The sequence below is a fragment of the Rhinoderma darwinii genome, chromosome 12 (genome assembly GCF_050947455.1).
Source record: "Rhinoderma darwinii isolate aRhiDar2 chromosome 12, aRhiDar2.hap1, whole genome shotgun sequence".
In the NCBI taxonomy this organism is placed as follows: domain Eukaryota; kingdom Metazoa; phylum Chordata; class Amphibia; order Anura; family Rhinodermatidae; genus Rhinoderma; species Rhinoderma darwinii.
Window position 1 is genome coordinate 77,551,211 of NC_134698.1, and position 23,590 is coordinate 77,574,800.

At 45.5% G+C, this 23,590-nt stretch overlaps 1 long non-coding RNA gene across 2 annotated transcripts in view; it reads right to left on the reverse strand.

The window, feature by feature from the left end:
• The window catches only part of LOC142664820 (uncharacterized), a 204,831-nt gene that overhangs the window by 178,874 nt on the left and 2,367 nt on the right, over positions 1-23,590 (reverse strand). For both annotated transcript variants that reach the window (XR_012851392.1, XR_012851391.1), the window contains exon 2: positions 22,037-22,100. This is a non-coding gene — a long non-coding RNA (uncharacterized LOC142664820). The remainder of the gene's footprint in view (positions 1-22,036; positions 22,101-23,590) is intronic.

A 23,590-nucleotide genomic window follows, 5' to 3' on the forward strand; every position in this document is an offset into this window, starting at 1 on the left:
TTGGGCTGCACCAATAAACGTCACCAGCTTATCCACTCATTGGCTGACTTGGCCAGTGACACCTAGGGTAAGTTTACACGTAGCATAAATACTGCAGATTTTCCACAACTTATCTCGTTGCGGAATATCCGCAGCATAATACAGTAGAAGTGGGTGGTTGAGATTTGAACAAATAGCATTTACACAGCGTGTAGATGAGAAGCGGAAAAAAACACTCAGAAACTGACCTGCGGTGTTTTTTTAAATCCGCAGCATGTCAATTGTATTTGCGTAATCGCTGCTTAATTGTTGCAGGTTTTCCCCATTGAATTCAATGGGAGGTAAAACCCGCAACAAATAGCAGATGTTGCTTTTTTTGCGGCGGAATTGCTGCTTTTCCTCTGCAAAAAACGCAACCCAGAAAAAAAGAATCATATACTAACCCAGAAATCTGTTTCTTCATTCTGCTCACATGGTGTGAAACATCATCCCAGGAGGCCGGCCTGCAGGATAGTAGAGGGACGTGTCGCCATGGCTACGTAAGTATTAGGGTATGTTCACACGAGGGCGTCCGTAACGGCTGAAATCCACTGGAATGTTTCAGCCTGAAAACATCCCCGTAATTTCAGCCGTACCGGCATGTGCAGGCGCTTGAACGCTGCGTCAATTACGGACTTAATTAGCGCTGCTATTCATTGGAGTCAATGAATAACGGGTCCAATTACGGCCAAAGAAGTGACAGGTCACTTCTTTGACGCGGGCGTCTATTTACGCGCCGTCTTTTGGCAGCGGCGCGTAAATTACGCCTAGTGTGAACAGACAAACGTCTGCCCATTGCTTTCAATGGGCAGATGTTTGTCAGCGCTATTGAGGCGCTATTTTCGGACGTAATTCGGGGCAAAAACGCCCGAATTACGTCCGTAAATAGGCCGTGTGAACATACCCTTAACGTTTTTATTTTTTCTACGTGCATTTTTCCGCAGCGGGTATTCTGGATGAAAAACTGCACCAAAATTTGTTGGAGTTTTTCGTCCGGAATTCCCTGTGGCCGTCAGGGCGGATACGCTGTGTACTATAATGCAGCATATATGTCTCGTTTGAACAGCCCTACAGTATTGTTAGTGCCCATCGGTCCTGAGGCCGTTATGACCACTGGCTGCTACAATGCTAATTACTAACCAATGTGACCTTAAAGAGGCTTTGTCACCAGTTTATCACTTCCCTATCTCCTACCTAATCTAATAGGCGCTTTGATGCTAACTTCTGTGTTTTTTTTTTTTTTTAAACTTTATTATTTCCAAAGTTATGTTCTTTTTTTTAGACTTCTGCTAATTTTCTCTTAATGGCCATCTGGGCAGTTATTTTCTTTTTACCATGTGGGCGTTGTATAGAAAACGTTAAGACGCTAAACCAATCAGCATCATACACTTCTCTTCAGTCCAGCCGAGTGGGATTCACAGCCCAGCATGATCTCAGCTAGATTCGCAAGATCACGCTGTAACGTGACTTCCTGCCGCAGGTCCTTCACCAGAGAGATGGAAGACGGACCATACATCGCCTCAAGCCGTGGCAGGACGAGGTCGCGGCAGGAAGTCGCGTCACAGCGTGATCTAGCGATTCTAGCTGAGATCACGCTGGGCTGTGAATCACGCTGGGCTGTGAATCACGCTGGACTGAAGAGAAGTGTATGACGCGGATTGGTCAGCGTCATATAGTTTTCTTTACAACGTCCACATGGTAAAAAGAAAATAACCGCTCAGTTGGCGATTAAGACAAAATTATCATGTCTAAAAAAAGAATATAACTTTGGAAATAATAAACTTTTTAAAAACAAAAACAAAAAAACAGGAGTTATCAGCAACAAAGCGCCTATTAGATTAGTTAGGAGATAGGGAAGTGATAAACTGGTTTCCGGGGCCTCTTTAAAGGGTTCAACATTCGTACCAAATATCATCCAATGGACCTGGGCTCTGACACAATAATAGGCCCCTAATCTACCAGCAAATCACTTGCCACAAGGGTCTACCTCTTTTAACCTTATTTATGACACACTATATGGACAAAAGTATTTGGACACGCCTCTTAGTCATTGAATTCAGGTGTCTCCTTCAGTCCCATTGCCCCAAATATTTAAAATCCAGCACATCGCCATGCAGTCGCCTTTACAAACACTTGTGAAAGAATGAGTCATTGTAAAGAGCTAACTGAATTAGAGCGTGGTACTGTAATAGGACGTCATCATTGCAACAGGTCAGTTCATTAAATATCTTCCCTCCTAGATATTACACGATCAACTGTGAGTGTTATTATGGCAAAGTGGAAGCATTTAGGAACCACAGCAACTCAATCACGAAGTGAAGACCACATAAAGTTACAGAGCAGAGGCACCGAGTGCTGAGGCGCATAGTGATAAAAGTAGCAAATGCTCTGCTGATTCAGTAACTGCAGAGTCCAAACCTTCTCTGGTATTAATATCTGCACTCTATGGCATGGGGGCCGAGCAGCTTGTAGGGAGAATTACCGCTCTCGGTGATGCAATGGAAGAGACACAACTTCTTTTGTTCAACTTCTTTACTGTAATGAACAGGTAACAGGAAATTCTCTTCTTTGGAGCAGACAAGAATCCTGAGGTTGGGGACTTCGAACCAGCTGGAAATCCCCCAGAGAGAGGACGTGCCTGAACCCATGTTGCCAATCTTGGCAGCGAACACGCCGCTGTCAGTCACGGTGGGAGCTACCCACCACTGTCAGCCTACCCTCGGGTAAGAGTCACACTCTCGGCCCGGGGGTCGCGTCGTGGGAATCAGTGAACTACCCGTACCTGCTGGCACCGCCACGGGTCCTTGCGGAGCTATCCGCTACCCTTCGTGACAAACCCTCTCTCTCCTCAGTCGGCAGCCCGAACGTCGGACACACCTAGGACGCAACTGAACAGGTGAGGTTGACACTAACGTTTGCATAAAGTCCGGGTAATAGTCCAATAAAGTCCCGCCAACGTGACCGTTCCTTCTGTCCGCTCATGATCCGACAATATTCGCCAATAACAGTTCAAAGCAATTCTTACAGGCTGTGATTATAGAAGTTATACACTCTGGGGTAAACGCAAGGACACCGGCACGGGTAATGAGGTAGAGAGACTGCTCTTGGGCCTAGCTCAGGCTAAGTCATCTGTTAATTTCAGGATTAGTCTTCTATGCGCACTGTGACCAGGATGAACAAAGGATGCCACTTCTTTTGGAGGGTCACTGGCTGTAATATGGGTACTGGTACTGTCTCTGGGGAGGGACCTAGGTTCCTTGTCAGGGAGTTTACGATCTATGACCGGTACTGGTGGCGGATGCTGATGGCACACTCCGCTTCTGTTCTGGTCAGTCCTCAGCGGCTGCAACGACCTCTGCTCTTGGACTTGCTGCAGGGAGGCACGCTCCGCTTCATACTATTCTCTGATGCTGCTCTAGAAGCACACTATCCAGCAGTCCTCTGCCCTGCTGCATCAGGCAGCCCAAGCTGCGGGCCTCCCCCCTTGTCGTTCGTCTGGGCACCGGTCTCTCCTGGTCTCTCTCCTCTCTCTCTCTCGCTCCTGCACGCCGCTCTCTTTTCTCCTTGCTCCTGACTTTCGCGCCTCTCTCCCTCACTTCCGCCCGCTCTCGCCGCTCCCCCGCACTTCCGGTCTCTCTCTCCCCCGTCCACGTGTCGGCATCTTCTTACTTCCTCCTTTTCTCCAATCTCGCATCGCGAGATTTCGCCCTGCTTCACCGCCGGATCACATGCGTCGTGGCTGCCAGCAGAGCGGCCGTTGCCATGACTCCCAAGACGCTCCTCCGCTAGGGAGCCAAACACTCCCGAACTACAGAGCGGCCCGTGTCCCTGCGTTGCCCCCCGGCAGTACAGATAAGTACACCACTTACACTCTCCCCCCCCCCCCGGTTATCAAATGCAGTCCTCGGCACTAAACTTCATAATCTTGCAAATTGGCCAGTTGTCGGTTGTGATTACACCTCTGAAGGTAACGCAATCCAAGTTTCACTTCCATTGCAGGTGTCTCCACACACTCCGTTGGACTCGCTGTCTCTGCCGGTAGTGGTCCCCAGGATACACTAGGGTTGTTTTATGGAACCATCAACCACCAATCTCCATCAGTATTTGTCGGTGGAGTATTCTGTGGATCTTCTTGCCTTAATGACATGATCGATTCTGGTGTCAGAAAGGTACAGGGCCGCAACAGGTTTCGATGCAGCCTTCTGCTCGGTCCCTGGTCACCCTCTGGTTGCACTTCATACACCTGAAGTCCGGGTCGACGCGTTTTATCACCACATATAGTTTCCTCTCCCATCGGGGCTCTAGCTTACGCCCACGTGCTGCCCTGCGATTCCGCACCAGCACTCGATCCCCAGGATGAAACACTCGCTGTCGTTCTTCCATAGGGGGTAGGCTCTCTGTGGGCCGAGCTTTCTCCATTTCGTCCTTCGCTGCACTCAACCGCCGTTGGTGTTCCTGTACCCATTGTGACGTGGATCGGCTGACTTCCATCTCCGGCGTCTCTAACAGAAGATCCAAGGGAACCCAGCTCGGTCGACCGAACATCAATTGATATGGGGTATACCCGGTAACTCGATGCAGTGTTGTTGTAGGCCTATACCAGGACGTCCACATATTCAGGCCACCGTTCTTGTCGTTCGTCTCCTAGGGTTTTTAATAGCCCGAGTAAGGTGCGATTGAACCTTTCGCAAGCCCCATTCCCTTGTGGGTGATACGGGGTAGTTCTGGATTTTCGGATTCCGTGCAGTACACACAGCTCTCGGAAGAGATCCGACTCAAAATTCGGTCCTTGATCCAATAAGAGGCGTCTGGGGCAACCATAAGGACGGATAACATGTTTCCATAACGCAGCTGCGGTCGTCTGGGCAGTCTGGTCCCGCGTAGGCATCATCACGGCAAACTTTGAAAAATGGTCCAAGCATACCAACGCATATCGGTACCCCGATGTGACTTCTTGGACTGTTAAGAAGTCTACCGTCAGGAGTTCTAGTGGCTCACCCGTCACGATGGTCATGGGCCTCTCGGGCTGTTCTGTCGCCTTGTGGATGACACACTCTGGGCATTCCTTGTATATATCGCATTATTTCTTCCAGACTTGGAGCATAGAAGTGATTCCGAATCATCTGTACAGTCTTTTCCACTGCAAAATGGCCTCGGTTTTTGTGCATCCACTTACACACGAGCTTCACGTCTACTATGGGCAACACCAACTGCCATATTTCTCGATGTTCCCGTGGGGTCCACACTCTTCTATACAATACTCCATCACGGTGTTCTAGTCGTTCCAGCTGCCGAACCAATGCTTTAGCTGGAGTCGACAACCTGCTTCGCTCCGCTGCCGTGGGCCTTCTCTGCTGACGCACCCACTGGTCAATCAATTGGAGGTCCTTGTCCTGGTGTTGCCGCTTCTTCCATTCGCCCCGATCATACATTTCAGTAAAACCCTCAACCCCTTGTACTGCTGTCACTACTCGTTGCTGCTGCAGTGGGGGTATCTCCATCTCTTCCCGTACATCGTCCCCCTCTCCGACCAGAATCTTACACGGCTTTCGGGACAGTGCATCGGCATGGTTCTTACCGGGCTTGTAACGAATGGTATAGTTGAATCGAGCCAGTCGGGCTATCCATTTCCCCCAATTTAGCCGTTCCCGTGTGAATCCCATGTTCAATAGTAGTGGTGCATCCATAGTCCTCTTCATGCTGAGCGAAAACCCAGCCGAAGCGTCGCAGAAGCGTCCTCAGTTGTTCCTCCGACCTTGTATCTGGTGCTACCCCGTCCAATTCGAGTTGGTGCCACAGTTGGTCGGTCTGTTCGTTCACTTCAGCCTCGCTTCTCCTATCTTCCGACGACATCTCGGTTAGGGTTTTGCCCATGGCCGGATCCGTCACATCCTATGCCCTAACCATCTCAACATTAGTACCGTGACGGCCGGTATTTCAACCACCCCTTGAGTAGGATTCAGCACTCTGACAGTCGCCAAGCCTTTGGTTATCCGACACACCGTTCTTCCTACCACCCAGGGTTGCGTATTCTGGGAACTTCGCATTGGTTCTATCATGACCATGGCATCTCTCAAGCGATGATGAGTCCCTATGGAAAGGGGAATGGCGACTTCCTGCAAAGGTGGTACTTGCAACACTGCTTTACCTTCCCCACTTACCATCCCCACTCGCCCTTGCAGCCAGCTCCTCCCACCGAGCACTGCTCGTCTCATTGAACATCATCCCATGTATTTCCTGCAACACATTCATGACAATTATAACAGGTATACCCGGCCTTGCACAATTATGTACTACCACAATACCCGCCCGGGGGAAATTACAATTAAACACTTCCAATTCTAGCCAAGTAACCCCGGCAATGGGAATTGGCAGGCTATTAGCCACCGTAAGCTCAATCCAGGGTGCTTCTAGAGTCTGTTGAACTTGGAACTGTTCATGGAACAACTGATAGGTCATGGTGGTTACTTTTGACCCAGTGTCAAAAAGGCAAGGGATCACGGCTGTAACTACCGGGCATTTTCCTGTTAAAACTTCTACCCTTCCTTTTGGGCCAGTCGATGGAATGCCCGCAGCTTGGCCCTCAGCGGCGGGGTACCTTAGTTTAAAGGTGGCTGTTCACGTCTTGGGTAGCGTCTTATCCTGCAATCTCTGGCAAAACGACCCGGCTGATCGCACTGCCAACAGCATCAAGTCCCTCCTTGGGTCGATCTGAGTGGACGAGGGAGCTGTTCCGGTCGATCAGCCATTACACTCAATTGGGCGACGTCGGTCTTTAATTCCCGAATAGCTTCCCTGACATCAAGGGCGAACTCGTTGAACACTGCCTCTGGTCGTTCGCTACCACTTGGAGTTGGCTCGGGGGAACCCACGTTTTGAAGGGCCATGCTGGCCTCTCCCAACTCCTCTCGATGTACCGCGAGTGCTTCTCGCAGCACCTCACTCATCGTGGCGGTGGGGGTTACCCGGACAAAGTCTCTCGTTGCTTGTCTCAGGGACCGACTGTCCAGGCCGGACACAAACTGGTCTCGCACTATTCGGTCCGGCTCAGGTAAGGCTGCGCACCCGGCGGGATCTTTCCTTACTAGTCGACTCCACATTCCTTGTAGTCCCACCGCGAATTGCTGTAGCGATTCACCATTCATCTGCACCGTGGTATAAAATTTCTTCCGTAGATCGGCGGCGGAGGTGAGATCCCCATAGAGGGATTCCAATCAGCTGAGGATTGCTTCTAGTGTACCACGGTGCTCTGGGGTTAAGACCAAGACAGCTTGTCTAGCATCCCCTTCCAGTGAGTCGAATGGCAGGTCGGCTTGGTGAGTCCCAGGTACCTGGAAAAACCGGGCTGTGGTACGAACTGGCTCCGTCCAATCTGCAATCGATACCCTCTTCCCGTCGAACTTAGGAATGTTCATTAGAGCGGCCCCCATGGGTATCACTACGGTCAGGGTTGGTGGTAGCGTTCCACTGCTTGATGGTTCCATTGCGGCGAGGCATCAGATCCTGCCGACTATGCCAATTTATGTAAGGAGAATTACCGCTCTCTGTGATGCAATGGAAGAGACACAACTTCTTTTGTTCAACTTCTTTACTGTAATGAACAGGTAACAGAAAATTCTCTTCTTTGGAGCAGACAAGAATCCTGAGGTTGGGGACTTCGAACCCGCTGGAAATCCCCCAGAGAGAGGACGTGCCTGAACCCACGTTGCCAATCTTGGCAGCGAACACGCCGCTGTCAGTCACGGTGGGAGCTACCCACCACTGTCAGCCTACCCTCGGGTAAGAGTCACACTCTCGGCCCGGGGGTTGCGTCGTGGGAATCAGTGAACTACCAGTACCTGCTGGCACCGCCACGGGTCCTTGCGGAGCTATCCGCTACCTTTCGTGACAAATCCTCTCTCCCCAGTCGGCGGCCTGAACGTCGGACACACCTAGGACGCAACTGAACAGGTGAGGTTGACACTAACGTTTGCATAAAGTCCGGTTAATAGTCCAATAAAGTCCCATCAACCAGACCGTTCCTTCTGTCTGCTCCTGATCCAACAATATTCGCCAATAACAGTTCAGAGCAATTCTTACAGGCTTTGATTACAGAAGTTATACACTCTGGGGTAAACGCAGAGACACCGGCACGGGTAATGAGGTAGCGAGACTGCTCTTGGGCCTAGCTCAGGCTAAGTCGTCTGTTAATTTCAGGATTAGTCTTCTATGCGCACTGTGACCAAGATGAATGAGGGACGTCACTTCTTTTGGAGGGTCACTGGCTGTAATATGGGTACTGGTACTGTCTCTGGGGAGGGACCTAGGTTCCTTGTCAGGGAGTTTACGGTCTATGACCGGTACCTGTGTCGGATGCAGATGGCACACTCCGCTTCCGTTCCGGTCAGTCCTCAGCGGCTGCAACGACCTCTGCTCTTGGACTTGCTGCAGGGAGACACGCTCCGCTTCATACGGTCCTCTGATGCTGCCATGATCCCTCCTCTGATGCTGCTCTAGAAGAACACTATCCAGCAGTCCTCTGCCCTGCTGTATGAGGCAGCCCAAGCTGCGGGCCTCCCCCTTGTCGTTCGTCCGAGCACCGGTCTCTCTCCTCTCTCTCTCTCTCGCACCTGCACGCCGCTCTCCTCTTTTCTCCTTGCTCCTGACTTTCGCGTCTCTCTCCCTCACTTCCGCCTGCTCTCTCCGCTCCCCCGCACTTCCGGTCTCTTCCCTCCTCCGTCCACGTGTCGGCATCTCCTTACTTCCTACTCTTCTCCAATCTCGCATCCCGAGACTTCACCCAGCTTCACCGCCGGAGCGCATGCGTCGTGGCTGCTGGCAGAGCGGCCATTGCCATGACTCCCGAGACGCTCCTCCGCTCGGGAGCCGAACTCCCGAACTACAGACTGGCCCATGTCCCTGCGTTGCCCCCCGGCACTACAGGTACACCACTTACAAACTGCATGCCAGCCTTACATCAACAAGCACAATGCCAAGCGTCAGATGGAGTGGTGTAAAGCTCTGGACTCTGGAGCAGTGGAAACGTGTTCTGTGGAGTGGTGCTTCCCTATCTGGCAGTCTGATGGACGAGTCTGGGTTTGTTGAATGCCAGAAGGAAGTTACCTTCCTGACTGCATTGTGTGGAACTGTAAAGTTCAGTGGATGAGGGATAATGCTATGGGGTTGTTTTTCAGGTGTTGGGCACTTCATTTCAGTGAAGGGAGATCTTAATACTTCAGTGTACCGAGGCATTATGAACAACTGTAGCTTCCAAATTTGTGGTAACAGTTTGGGGTTTGGTCCTTTTCTGTTCCAGCATGACTGTGCCCCAGTGCACAAAGCAAGGTCTAAAAAAAACATGGTAGGGCGAGTTTGGAGTGGAAGAACTTGACTGGCCACACAGAGTCCTAAAAACTCAACCCTATTCAACATTTTTGGGATGAGTTAGAATGGAGATTACGAGCCAAGCCCTCTCCTGCAACATCAGTGCCCGACCTCACAAATGATCTTCTTGGTGAATGGGCTAAAACTCCCACAGACTCATTCCAAAATCTTGTAGGAAGCTCCCAAAAGAGTGTAAGCTGTTTTAGCTGCAAAGGTGGGACCAACTCCATATTAATGTTTATGGATTTAGAATGAGATGTGTAATCAGGTGATGCTGCCCCTTTAAATTGAACTGTCTGCCAGTGCAGCCTCCATATTTGTTGGCACCTGCGTTCTGTTTTATCTGTTGCATGCCTGCCATGTTATGTGCAGCCACTAGGGGTCACTGCAGTATGAGTGACTTAGAGATAGAGCTGCTTTGCAGGAAACAGGAAGGCGTGTGTGTGTGTGCGTGCGTGCGTGCCACACAGGGAAGTCGGAGAGGACTGTTGCAGCTTGGTAGGAAGAGAGTATGGCCTCCCAGGGCCTGAGCCTGGCAAGAAGCTGCAGGTTGGAGGTCCTCCCTACAAGAGAGGGACTGTGAGGGGACAAAGAGGTTACCCTGTGAGTAGTAGCAGATGCCTAGGAGGAATTAGAAAGTGGAGTCCATGTTGGATCATGCCCCAGAAGGTCTGTTGCCTGTGCTCCTGCATTATTGAGAAGAGACCTGTCAACGGGTGAATTAATGTAAAGCAACTGCAATTATTTTGAGCGGTCCTTAAAGAGACGCTACCCGATTCAAAGACTTGGACTTAGTACTGTGTGAGCGTGTCACTCCATGGCCTGGTACCGTTCTCTGATTGTTCTGTGAACAGTACACGATTTGCACGTTGCACATACGCAGCGGAGGGAGTCGGGATCCGTGAAGGTAGTGGTGTAGCAGCCACCGTGACCCACGGAGGCGCAGAGCATTCCTCCAAAGTGACTGGTGCACCCAAGGCATAGCAGGGCAGACTGTGGGTAGAGGGTAGCCCCTCAGCGACCCGTAGCGGCATGGTGGGAACAGGCTGAAGAGCCTGCAGTCACTTTGGCGCAGCCTGACTTGGTTAGAACTCCTACAAAGTGGAGAGCCAAATCCCGGTTTAGGATCGCTCGTGTTGTTTGCCACTTGTTTAAATAAAACCCATTTAAACTGCTGCCCTCTGTGATTATTGAAGAACCACCACTTACAGATATCATAAAAGGTCATGTAGGTGTAATGTGTAGGTGTCCCAATACTTTTGTCCATATAGTGTTAATCCTGTGTGCGCTTTAAAAGTAAAAATTGGATGTGCACATGTTGTGCATACATGGGGCCTTAAAAATCATTTGGCTCTGCTAGGTCAAGGAACCCCGGTCAAACACTGTGCACAAATATAAAACAAGTTTACATATTGAGAGCATATGGAGTCAATGCACATACAACGCCATAGCCAATATTTATTCTTCCATTATAAATGTAAAAAGGACGTGATTGGCTGATTCCAGACAGCTTTCTTTTGCAATTATGGGTATTTGAAAGCATAATATTACCACATTGTTCTCAATAACCTATCACACTCATCAATGTCATTTTAAAGTCTAAATGCTGCTACGTTTGGTAGCATTTCCTGATTATAAAGTATGACGGCCTAAGTGAATTCGTATTCAAGCTGTCGCTGTAATCAGGGTTCTCTTTCCTTCATTGCAAAAGGATTTTTCGGTTGGATACATTGTCCTGATGTTGACGCTCTTATTCTCGTTTTAAATTAAATCAGTCTTTCAAGCTCTTTTTGGAATGCTTTAAAAACCACTTGAGATTTACTCGAGTTTCAAGCTTGTGAACATGAGCCGGTGGTTGCATCATCTGACACATGCTGTTTGAGGACTTTTCTTCATAAAGTGACTCACTGAAACAGCCGCTTTTAAACTTAAAGAGGCCCTGGGCAACAAGCTCATTGACATCCCCACGCCTCTCCTGCCTGCGCTGTAGTGTTATTGTTGGATGTGCCAATACTCAATGGATATGACTGAACAGTTTGACTAAAGCCTCCACGCTCAAGACGTGTGACAGCTGCTGTTGTGCCAGTCCACGATTGGTCAGCTCGCATTATGATTTCATCAATCAAAGAAACCCTTGGGGTGGCTTGTCTCTTGCTCTGTTAATTGTGTGAATATTTATAAAGCTGGTTCTCATTTTAATGGCACGAGATGACACAAAACTTAAAAGGAAATATGTAGTTCTAAGAATGTGTAGCAAAAAAAAAAAAAGGGAGGTAAAGAACTTGGCTCGTTCATCAAGATGCAGAAAGATTTCCGTTATGACCAATAAAAAAACTATTGATCATGAAATATTATTTCTATGACTGCATTACTTACGGAAACATTTACTCAAGATTGCCATGGAAAAAAAGAACAAACATTCCAATACGCCCTGTAAAGGGATGTACAATACAGAATAATATGGTTCAAATGCACCTTCCTCTGTAGAAATACACCTGTTGGTATTCACGCGGAGTACAAACAAAGGCATGTGGTGCATTTGTGGCTTTAAAGGGGTTTTCCCATGAGAGACATTTATGACATATCCACAGGATATGTCATAAATGTCAAATTGATGCAGGCCCCACCTCTGGGACCCGCAACTATCTCTAGAACAGGAAACCCTAAACCCCATACTATCACTCTATGTTGCGGCAGAGGCAAGTGAATTCCGACCATGACTTGGGAAAGCTACGCTGTTTCCGTAAGTCCCATAGAACTGAATGGTAGTTTCAGAAACAGTGTAACTCGCATGCTACGCTGCTTCTGTAACTGCAATTCACTACTATGGGACTTACGGAAACAGCGTAGCTCAGCAAGCTATGCTGTTTGCTTGACTCCCGACCATATAGTCAGGAAGTGGCAAGGGAGGCAGAGGGAGCAGAAAAATAGGTAGAACAGGGTTAATTGGGCCACGTTCTGGAGATAAGTGCGGGTCCCAGAGGTGGGGCCCGCATCTATCTGACATTTATGACATATCCTGTGGATATGTCATAAATGTCTCTGATGTGAAAACCCCTTTAAAGCGGATGTCCAGCAGTGAGAATAAAAATTCTAAGTAAATCAGTATCTATAGGTAAAGCTTATCTGTTTTATTTTCCTTAGTGCTTGCTGCTTGGCTGCTCTTTAGCTCAGCTCCATATGGACAGAGCTGTAATTTAGGACTACAGCTTATCTACCGTGCCTACAGGTAGTCTAAAATCCACCTCATGTCTCGTCATTGGTTCAGACTGCTGCTCTCTCCCTCCCTCCCGCAGCTCTGCTTGTTCAGATTGGCTGTAAATACAAGTTCATCACAAGCTCACCAGAAAGTTTGTGTATGGAGTGCTGAAAATGCAAAATGATTATAAAGTATAGACTACCAAGCCAGCAGTAAGAAAAATAAGAAGAAGATCGGGGAATTGCTACACATATACCGGAGGCAAATAAGTCTCAGTAAGGAAGAGCCTGAAAAATTGCTTTAAATTTTAATAAAAATGCAGATTTCCTATTTTTCTATAATTTGCCTGCGTTTTAGCTTTCCTGCACTACATTACAACTATAATCCGTGATTCCAGTTTCGCTGCATTTTCTAAAGTAAGTCACTGGTCATCTAAAATCGACCTGGTTTCATAAGAGGTTTGGGCTGTTAGGCTCTCTCCCTGTATTCTGTAATTTTTATATATTTAAAAAAAAAAATGCTGGAGAATACGATATGGTACAATATACATGCAACACATTATAAGACAGATGTTGTCCCTTCCATCCTCAAGCAATACACAGATGTTGACTGTTTTCTGAACAAGTACCACATAATCAGAGACCCTCCTGGAGTAGATCTACAGCAGGAATAGCAGTCCAGGCCCCCCACGCGTGCCTGGTAACGATACAACTATAATAAAGGGAGCAGCTTTTTGATTTGCTTACATGATCTGTACGTCACTACATTAACGCAACTGTATGGAGCGCTCACAATTTTTGTCTTAACCCTAAGCTATAAAGAATAAAATATGTAGAACTAGACTTTTTTTTTCACTAATAAAAACATGCGTCCTGGCGTTAAAAAGAACAGTTAATAAATGTACGTGGGCATCCAATCTAACCTGGTGTCACATCGTGTAACCAGCACACTACCATGACAGTGGCACATTTCAGGACCTGCTAGCTCTTTCACACTAACAGATACTAGATAAACACATTGTGTAATTCTGAAAGGAAACTTGAGACGGAAGCGTTATTTAATATGTAAGCCTGCAAAGCCCGAGGAAGCAAAAAAAATAAAAAAAAATCATTGTGGATCTAATAAATACAATATGAACGATTTAACATAGCATGTCATCGTGTGACAAGGTAGTTATTCTTTTAAGCAGGTGCACTGCAATTTTATGAAAATGAAATCTTCAGAGGGCTGTGCGGTACAATAGATGGCAGCTTGATGGGATTTGGCAGCCTTTCAGATGTAATGGTATTTTTTCTCCCTTCTTAAAACCTTCCATCAGTGAGAAAGGGTCGTTGCCAAGACCTAAGACCCAGCTCTGGATACAGAAAGGCTCAAATTTACAATTGGGGCACACTGCCAAGACTCTACAAGAGCCAAACCGAAGACAAACTACTACATCAAGTTCATTAAGCAAAATGAATAAATAAAATACTATAACTCTTTGTAAATGAAGGGGAAAAGAAAAATAAATCTACGTTACGCTGGATTAAGTGCAGAAGTGCTAGGAAGGTGCCGGGTTCAAGTTTGCTTTTTACAGCGGGCTTATGGCCTGAACTTCTATTCTGTATTTTGCCTATCGATTCTACCCTCATAATGGACCTCCCCTTCGTCATCCAAAGTCCTCTCGAAATCCCAATTGATAATGAGAGGAGGGGTTTGGAAAGGGGTTGCCGCCGAGAACTCAGTAAACCTCCCTGATGAAAGAACGCTCAGCGGACACTTGAAAATTCCTAAAGAGTGATTAAAAGATAATTTTATCGGTTTTGCTTGCTTTGTGATTGCAAACATGGCAACGTTTAAAGTCTATGTACAAATTTGAAAATGTGTTGTTTTTTTTAAAAATAAAAATGTGTATTGGTGTGATTGGTGCAACTTTGTAATTACATTTTATTAAATATTATCTTTACTTTTTGAGATACAGCTGCTTTGAGATACAGCTGCTTTTTGAGATACAGCTGCATCTATGAACTTTGATGTGATCGATAAGGTTCACATCTGCGTCGGGGCTCCATTGATGGGTTCTGTCAGACCCTTCCGTCAGGGGAACCCATAAACGGAAAGCCAAACAGAAACCATAGCTTCCGTTTGCATTACCATTGGTTTAAATGCTAATGCTTCCATTGCAAATGGTTTCGGTTGGTCTCTGTACTATACGGTTTCCGTTTTTTTCAGCGGAAACAATACCACAGTCGACTACGTTTGTCTTTTCGTTCATGGCTTCCCCTGACGGAAAGAGCTAACGGAACCCATGAACGGAAGCCCGATGCAGATGCAAACGAGGCCTAAGATGTGTTAGCAATTCATATTTTCTTTCAGAATGTTTCTAATAATATTCCCATTGTAACATATACAACAGAAATACTTTCATACACTTTGGCTTGTGAACTCTTATCTGATGGCATCTGCAGTTCAGGGTCAGACTGACCCACAAAAGAATCATCTGGCGGGCCCAGGCTGGTCCTCAAAGGTCTAGCAGAAGACAACCCCATTCATTTGGAGCTGATTTTAGAGCCAATCACTTGCCACTAATAACCAGTTAGGCCTTATTCATTAGATGTCCTGTGTGTGCATTGATGACATTGCAGCACAACTAAGGGTATGTTCACACGGCCTATTTACGGACGTAAATCGGGCGTTTTTGCCCCGAATTACGCCCGAAAATAGCGCCTCAATAGCGCTGACAAACATCTGCCCATTGAAAGCAATGGGCAGACGTTTGTCTGCTCACACGAGGCGTATATTTACGCGCCGCTGTCAAATGACGGCGCGTAAATAGACGCCCGCGTAGAAGAAGTGACCTGTCACTTCTTTGGCCGTAATTGGAGCCGCTATTCATTGACTCCAATGAATAGCAGCGCTAATTACGGCCGTAATTGACGCGGCGTTCAAGCGCCTGCACATGCCGGTACGGCTGAAATTACGGGGATGTTTTCAGGCTGAAACATCCCCGTAATTTCAGCCGTTACGGACCCCCGCCGTGTGAACATACCCTAAAAGTGGCGGTGCACATGTTCTATGCAGATGGAGGGTGAGTCCTTGGGTAGGCACAAGAAACCCCAGTCCAACACTACTGCAGTTTGAGTACTTTTCAATGGAAGTCTCCTTCCATTTTAGGACCCATACTTATCGTGAGAATGGGGGTGCCCAGTCCTCATTTACAGTGAATCAGTGGCCACCTATCAGACTTTAATGACATATCCAATTGAAATTCAATTTGAAGAGATCTAATGTAGTGGGCAGGAACATAACATCCTGCAGCTAATCAGCTCTTAGAAATGACGGTAGCAGCGCAGAGTATTTCAGAAAATTCTTGTGATGGTATTATAGGAGACAGTGATCTATACTGTCATTTGATTAGGTTAGTGTGGACAAGGCTGGATGTAACAGGGTTTCATGATGTAAGATGATGCACATGGAGACAAGTGGGAAGGCATAGACTCATAGTAGACGGAACAGGGTCTCAGCAGCACAGAGTAATTCAGGAGATCACTCTAGTGGGAAGTAGTAACCGGTCTGCTTATTGTGAGCGAAAGACTGCATGTGACAGGTGCAGTCTCATGATGTGTGGAGGGAAATAGGGTGGACTTTCATAACGGAAGGTGCAGAATACACCACAGTAGTGATAAAAGCATTTTGTCAAAGCAGTGTAGAAATTGTGATTTCAAATTTCTCATCTCTTCAGATAAATTCTATCCATGCCGTCTATTAGAATTTGTATCTGTCACATAAATTTACTAGTCACTTATCCTTCTAAAAATTGGAATATCCCTTTATCAGAAGAAAAGTTTATATTTTAGCTGATTAATACCAGACCATTGCAACATCACATGTTTATTTCCCTGAAAACACCACTGACATTTAAGTCTGATTTTGTAGGATAATCGTTTAGAAATACATCAGAAGCTTGGGAAATGATTAACAGATCTAAATGTATTAACCAAGAGAAACATCCAAAATGTCTTGCAAAATTCCAGTAAGCTAGAATTAGAGCCAGTCAGGAAAGAGGAATCGCCAGGAAGGAAGCATTGAATATGAAGTGATTTGACAAGCAATTATTAAAAGCAGACAGCAACTGGCCTCCAAAGATTCAAGGATGAGATTATATTAAGCTCCTCTCACTAATAAAATGCATGGAAAACTAGCCCGATCTTTACACGAGGTTCTCAATGCCAGGTTTTCCCAATTTACGTCAATGGGAGAAAACCGTGGCGAATCCACAACTAAACAGCAACAAATAAGGCATGCTGCACTCTTTGAATGAAACATTCATAAGGCATCACAGTTCTATGGTAGTTTCTATGGAAAAATCACATCTAAGAACAAAGGTTTTAGTTTTTACATGTTTTTTCTTCTTTCCAATGGACTTCAACTGTAGAAAAACTGTGATAAAACCTACATGTGATGCTGCACTTTTAAAAACCACATAAGGAATGGGATTAAATTCTAACCTGGTCCTGCTGTAATTGAACACAGCAGCAAAAACATTGAAAATAATTGCGTGGAAAATAAGGCATACAGGTTACTATCGACTCATGGGGAACTATTACCATAAGAGCATTTTATAAGTAAACTGCTCGTAATATAATAGAATTGCAGATACCGAAATGTATGTTTTTCTGGAAGTTTAAAAATAAAACTCTCTGTTCTGTTAAGAGATTTCTAAGTGTCTTTGACTCATAAGTGAGGAAATGCTGCCACACAGTGGTTGAGACAAGAATTTTCTATAAAACAGTTTTTTCTTATCATTAAAATATTAGAATCCAAATAATGTAGATGAGGAAACAAAGTGGTATTATTTAAGTGTGCAGATACACTTTTTTTTAAATTTGGTAAATTTTTATTGCAATTTTGTTTTATAATACGAAAGATACCCCAACCCCATTCCCTTAAACATAGTCCTAGTACACAAGCATACAAAGATTTTTCAAGTGCAATGGTAAATGGCATAATCCACCAGTTATATGCAATTTCTTATGCTTCATTCTCTATATAAGATCAAAATATAGTGCATTTCAAATAGACATACATATATTACAACGTGACAGTACTTCTTCCTCAATTTAGGTACAGTAAACTAGCATATCTATCCCCACATCACAATCATCACTCATCATGAGCCAAAGATGTCCCTCTCCCCCTGAGAGCCCAGTGACTTAAAAGCCCCAGGCAGGCATATGTTGTATTAGAGCCGAATGACACATTTATATTAGACCCAGCAGAAATCTCATCAACTCTCTGGATGCCAAGTGGGTAGCATCAAGCCATAGGGCCCAAACCTTTTCAAGTTTGGCCAGCGTACCTATTTTCCGGTAAACTCCTTTTTCTAAATTCACCAACAATTAATTGTATTAATATATTCTGGTCTAGTAGGTCTCAGCTCATCCAGCCAACGTTGTGCTACACATCTTTGTAGCATGTATGACATTTTGGTTACTGCCAATTTACCAAGCTCCGAGGTCGCCAGGTCCTCCACATACCCCAGCACGAAGAAGAGCGGGCTCAGGTCAACGTCTACTTGAAAAATCTCCCGTATAATAGTTATTACCTCAATCCAAAACCTCTCCAGCTCCTGACAGGACCAAAACATATGAAGCATACCCGCAGATACTTGTTTACATTGAGGGCATAAGCGAATCAGGGTTAACCCCGATATCAAAGAAATGTTGGTGTCTTATATACCTTATGTAGCAGATCTATGGGCCTCACTTAGGGATAATTGTGGCACCCTCTCCAAAATTTCCCCCTTCCTAACCTCGTATTTGCTGAAGTTGACCTGCTAGAAAATATACCCACGGGTTAGTAATTGTCAAGCCCCCTTCTGTTATTGGTCTTTAGAGAATCTCAAGTTTAATGTGTGCATAGCTCCCACGCCATATTATATCGTGAAAACACCTATTGACTTGATGAAAAAATCTTAGTGGCATCCGCACTGGGGCATTATGAACCAAATTTAGCAGTTGCAGCATCCAGATCATTTTAATAAGTTTTGCACTATAGACAGAGGTAACTTAGTTCAACCAACTCTGGTACACTTAAACCTGCCTATTAATGGAGATAGATTAAGTTTCTCATAGTCTGAAAGCAGACGGGTCACCACTACTCCCAAATATTGGAATTCAGATATCACCTGTAAACCTGCCTGTACAGAAGTGGTTTCATCATGAAGAATATCCAGAGGCAGTAAAGTGGATTTGGACCAGTTGATATCTAGACCGGAGTATCCGCCAAAAGTAGGAATGACCTCCATAGCCATCCCCAGAGAGTCCTTAGCATTAGCCAAAAATAAGAGAGCATCGTCTGCATACAGCGCTATTTTCTCCTCTCCCTCATTCCAGTGAAAACCAGTAACGCCTGTATGAGCTCAAAGAGCTGGTGCCAAGGGTTCAATAGTGTGAAGAGAAGGGGAGACAGAGGGCAGCCCTGCCGTGTGCCCCTACTCAGCGCAATAGAGTCTGTCAAACAACCGTTAACTCTGATTCTAGCAGTTAGACTGTCATACAATAGTTTAACCCCTGAAAAGTACTGGTCCCTCAGAACGAACATTTTCAGAACTTCCCTAAGATATATTCACACTAATCACATCACATCAAAAGCCTTAGCGGCGTCTGAAGAGCAAATAACTATCACTGGAATCGTCTATCGGGACCTGCATGTTTCGGTGAAGTCTACGAATATTTATAGCCGTAGATCTGGGTGGCATAAAGCCAGACTGGTCCGAGTGAATAACAGTGGAGATAACTGTGATAACCGGAGGGCCAGGACTTTAGCCAATATCTTAAAGGGTAAGAAGACCAAGAGAAGGTGTATGGGCAGCAGAGTAGAACAAAAACCTCCAGGGCATAAGGGTGCAAGCCTCCAGAGATCCGACTTGTAAATCCCCAATGGTATACAAATGTAAGGAGAAAGAGGCAGCACTCCAAGGTTCAAAAAATAGAAAGTTTATTCACCCATCAGTGAAAAAGAGGCCACGTTTCAGCTGCTCAATGCAGCCTTTGTCAAGCCTTGTCAAGCTTGACAAAGGCTGCATTGAGCAGCTGAAACGTTGCCTCTTTTTCACTGATGGGCGAATAAACTTTCTATTTTTTGAACCTTGGAGTGCTGCCTCTTTCTCCTTACATTAAAGGGTAACTAAACGTTCAACAAACTTCTGACATGTCATAGTGACATGTCAGAAGTTTTGATTGGTGGATGTCCGAGCACTGTGACCCCCACCAATCGCTAAAACTAAGCGGCAGAAGTGTTCGTGTGAGCGCTCAACCGCTTCGTTTCTGTTCGGCTTTTTCCAAAAAACCGATGTATCGGAGTACGGGCTCAATAGAAAGTCTATGAGCCCATACTCTGATACATTGATTTCCGGGAAAAGCCGAACAGAAACGAAGCGGTTGAGCGCCCACACGAGCACTTCTGCAGCTTCGTTTTAGCGATTGGTGGGGGTCTCCGTGCTCGGACCCCCACCAATCAAAACTTCTGACAGATGACGACTTCCGGCCGCGGCTTCCGGCCATATGTTCAGGCGCAAGGAATGGGAGCGTAGACCAGGGGAGGCGGCGGCGGCAGGTAATTTATGTTCATGTATGTGATGTGTGTATTATGTTCGTGTGATACTGTCTGCTGAGCCCTGTATCTAATCCTCCTACACTGTGCAGTCGCTCAGAAAATGGCGGTTCAAACCCTCCCTTCTCCTGGCACTAGCCAGAAGAAGGGAGGGAGGATTGTGTGAGGACACTAGAGAGTGTGTCCACCCCAAATTTGCAGCATAAATCAATGAGGTTGCTTTACCACATTGACCATGCTGCAAGTTTGGGAACTGCTCCCTCTAGTGCCCAGCACATGGAAATGTTATAAATTAGAATCTAATTTATAATATTTCCTGACTTGTGAAAAAATTAAAACAATGTCTAATCACTTAAATAATAATTGTTTAACTGAAAAAAATAAAAATAAATTTCTAGCGACACATTCCCTTTAAACTACCTGCAGGCAGAATTAGTTAAAGGACCAAATACTTTGCAATAGCACTATAGTGGAGGATGCACGGAGGGTCAACCCCAATACTGAGTGATCAGAGAGGACTCTTGGGTTATATTTAATAGAGATTAAAAATTGTAGTACATCATCTGTACCCATGGCCAGGTCAATATGTGACAGTGTGTAACAAAATCTGGAATAGCAGGAGAATTGGCGACTTCCCGGATGACGGTCTCACCACAAATCAATGAGTGATTGTTCCCTCATTAGCTCACGAAACGAGTCAAGGAATCAGGAGGCAGGTTCTGATCTGATCCCAATCTATCCCAATAGGGTTGAACCACAGTATTAAAATTCCCCACCATAACAATAGCAACTAATGGCATATAATTGATCCCTATGTAAACGGGGAGGCGCTGCCAATATGACAATAATGTATGGAGATGAGCGATCGGAGTGACGACCGCTCGTCCCCATGCATAGCTCCGTGTGACAGGAGCAAGCAAGTGCCGATCAACGTAAGCATTTGCTGCGGAGAACTACAATGTATGCCTCTGTGAAAAACATTCTGCGACTCATACAGATTTCTCTAGCTCTTGCGTAGCTGAATATTTTTCCCTTAGAAATACATTGCAAAGTTCGATGTGTGACTGCACCCTAAAGCTCCCTAGTAAATTGAGGCTGAAGAAGTTCAAAAATAAAAAGCATTGTATATAAAGGGCAACATATACAATTAAAGCTCCTTTACACTCAAGTACAAAAAGGCAACAGGCGCTTTACTGGGAAATAGGAAAGGGTTTGTGAGTCAAGAATACTTTTAGGGTAATTTTACATTGGCTAACATTGGCCGTAAAAATGAGCGCTGATTAACAAGACGATCGGCGCTCGTTTGCTCCTTTCACAAGAAGCAATGATTGGTAATGTATGGGGACGAGCGATCATTACTAAGATCGCTCGTCCCCGTTCCTTTCCATTTCGGCAGCACTTTTCCCAGTTTACACAGGAAGATGTGCTGCCGACAACTATTATATTTTGTGCGGCATAAGCGATACCATCAGTCGATGAACCAACATTTGCTCGTTCATTGGCTAAACGTTGCCTTGTTTACACAGGGCAATGATTAGGAACGAGCATTCATATGAACGCTCGTTTGTCCGATCAGTGGCCCGTGTAAACAAGGCAACGTTTAGCCAATGAACGAGCAAACGTTGGTTCATCGACTGATGGTATCGCTTGGCATGTGGCATATTTTTTTTGCAAATTAGAAATTTATCTGAATGGGGTTGTTTTTGCAGCAAGCACGTGGATTTCTACTAGTTCCATTCAGATGAACAGAACTGATTTTTAGTCGCAGAATTTTCTGCAAGAAAATCTGACACGTGTGACTGCACTTTGATATGAAAATAACGGCACCTGTTTTTTTCTTAGTATACGTTGATTTGTACTTACTAGTCTCCATCCTTTTTCTTCCACTCCAAGGGACAGCAGAGGTGACCATTTATTATGATTCCTCCTATAAGATAAAAAATTACATATATATTTTTTAATTTTTTTATTTAATAACGCCAAGAACTTGCAAGAGAGAAGGTTAGTAGGGCCAGGGGGTTCCGAGGCTGCAGTGTGTGTGTTTGTAGGGCCTGTTCACATCTGCGTGGAAAGCCTCATTAGGAGTCTTTGTCACAGATACGGCCGAAAATACTTGAAACATTAGCGCAGCATGCTGCGCTATTGCTTCCGGTACAACCACGGACACCCTGACGAACACCTTATGGAACCCATTTAAGTCTGAGCAATGGAAATACTAACGCAGATGCGAACCGGGCCTTAGTTTGTGTGTTCAATAGCATACTAAGCATATTGTTTTAGAACCAAAAATACATTAGCCTTCTCAGAATACATTAGCCGCCTAAGGGTGGTGCAGCGTGGCGACAAATCGCACACCATGTGTTATACTGCAATCTCATGATAGATCGCAGCGCAGACTTGCATCCACTATGCTGACTGCAATATACTGCATATGTAGGTAGGTTGGGGGTATTCAGTTGGTTTTATGCAATTATTGGTTCGGCTGACGCTTATTTTATGTGGATGGCCAGCTTAACCTTATGTCCTGCCCTAAACCCATATTACTCAGTACCTGCCACTGCTGTGATCCAGTCAGAATCCAGTTTATCATAACAGCTTTTTATTAATGCAGATTTTTACGCAACATATCTTCTCCTGGTAGGATTGGTAAAATAATTGTACATTTCCGCTACAGGAAGCTCTACGTGTATCGATCGTACAATGACTTCATTAGGCCATAAATTAAATACTCTGTAGTCACATACATCAGCTGCACTAGGTCATGTGATGTACCATTGTCATGACGACAGAGTGTTTTTAGTCCTAGAAATAAACTGTGCGGCTTGCAAATGGCTTTATAGTCATACATCTGCATCTATGAGGTAACACAGGGAGGACGGAGGGTCAATTATTCATTAGATGAGATCCCAGTCCTCATCCTCTACCCCTGTCAGTCACTCTGAGCCCCATAGGCATGATGCATCATAACGGTCTTAGGGCCTGTTCATATTTGGTTGGAGGCTCGCGATTGGTGGGGGTCTCACTGCTCGGACCTCCACCAATCAAAACTTCTGACGTGTCACTATGACATGTCAGAAGTTTGTTGAACGTTTAGTTACCTTTTAGGGATTTTTCCATTCTATGTAAATACAACCTAATCATTGTATAATAAAAGTGTATGATACGTCGTAATATAATATGAGCATCGATTCATCACTATGTTCAAGATCTCTACTTGGTGACAATGAATGGAAATATTCTTGCTTATAAAAATCCAAACAGACCTAATACTTCTCACAGCTGAGGGTGTGCTACAATTGTATGGAATCTAGACAATTCTAGAGCTAGACACATCAGCAGCACAAATCTCTCTCCTGTCCTGATAGTTTGTTACAGTGTATCAGTGCAGGTAAGGAACTGATCACATCTGTGTCAATG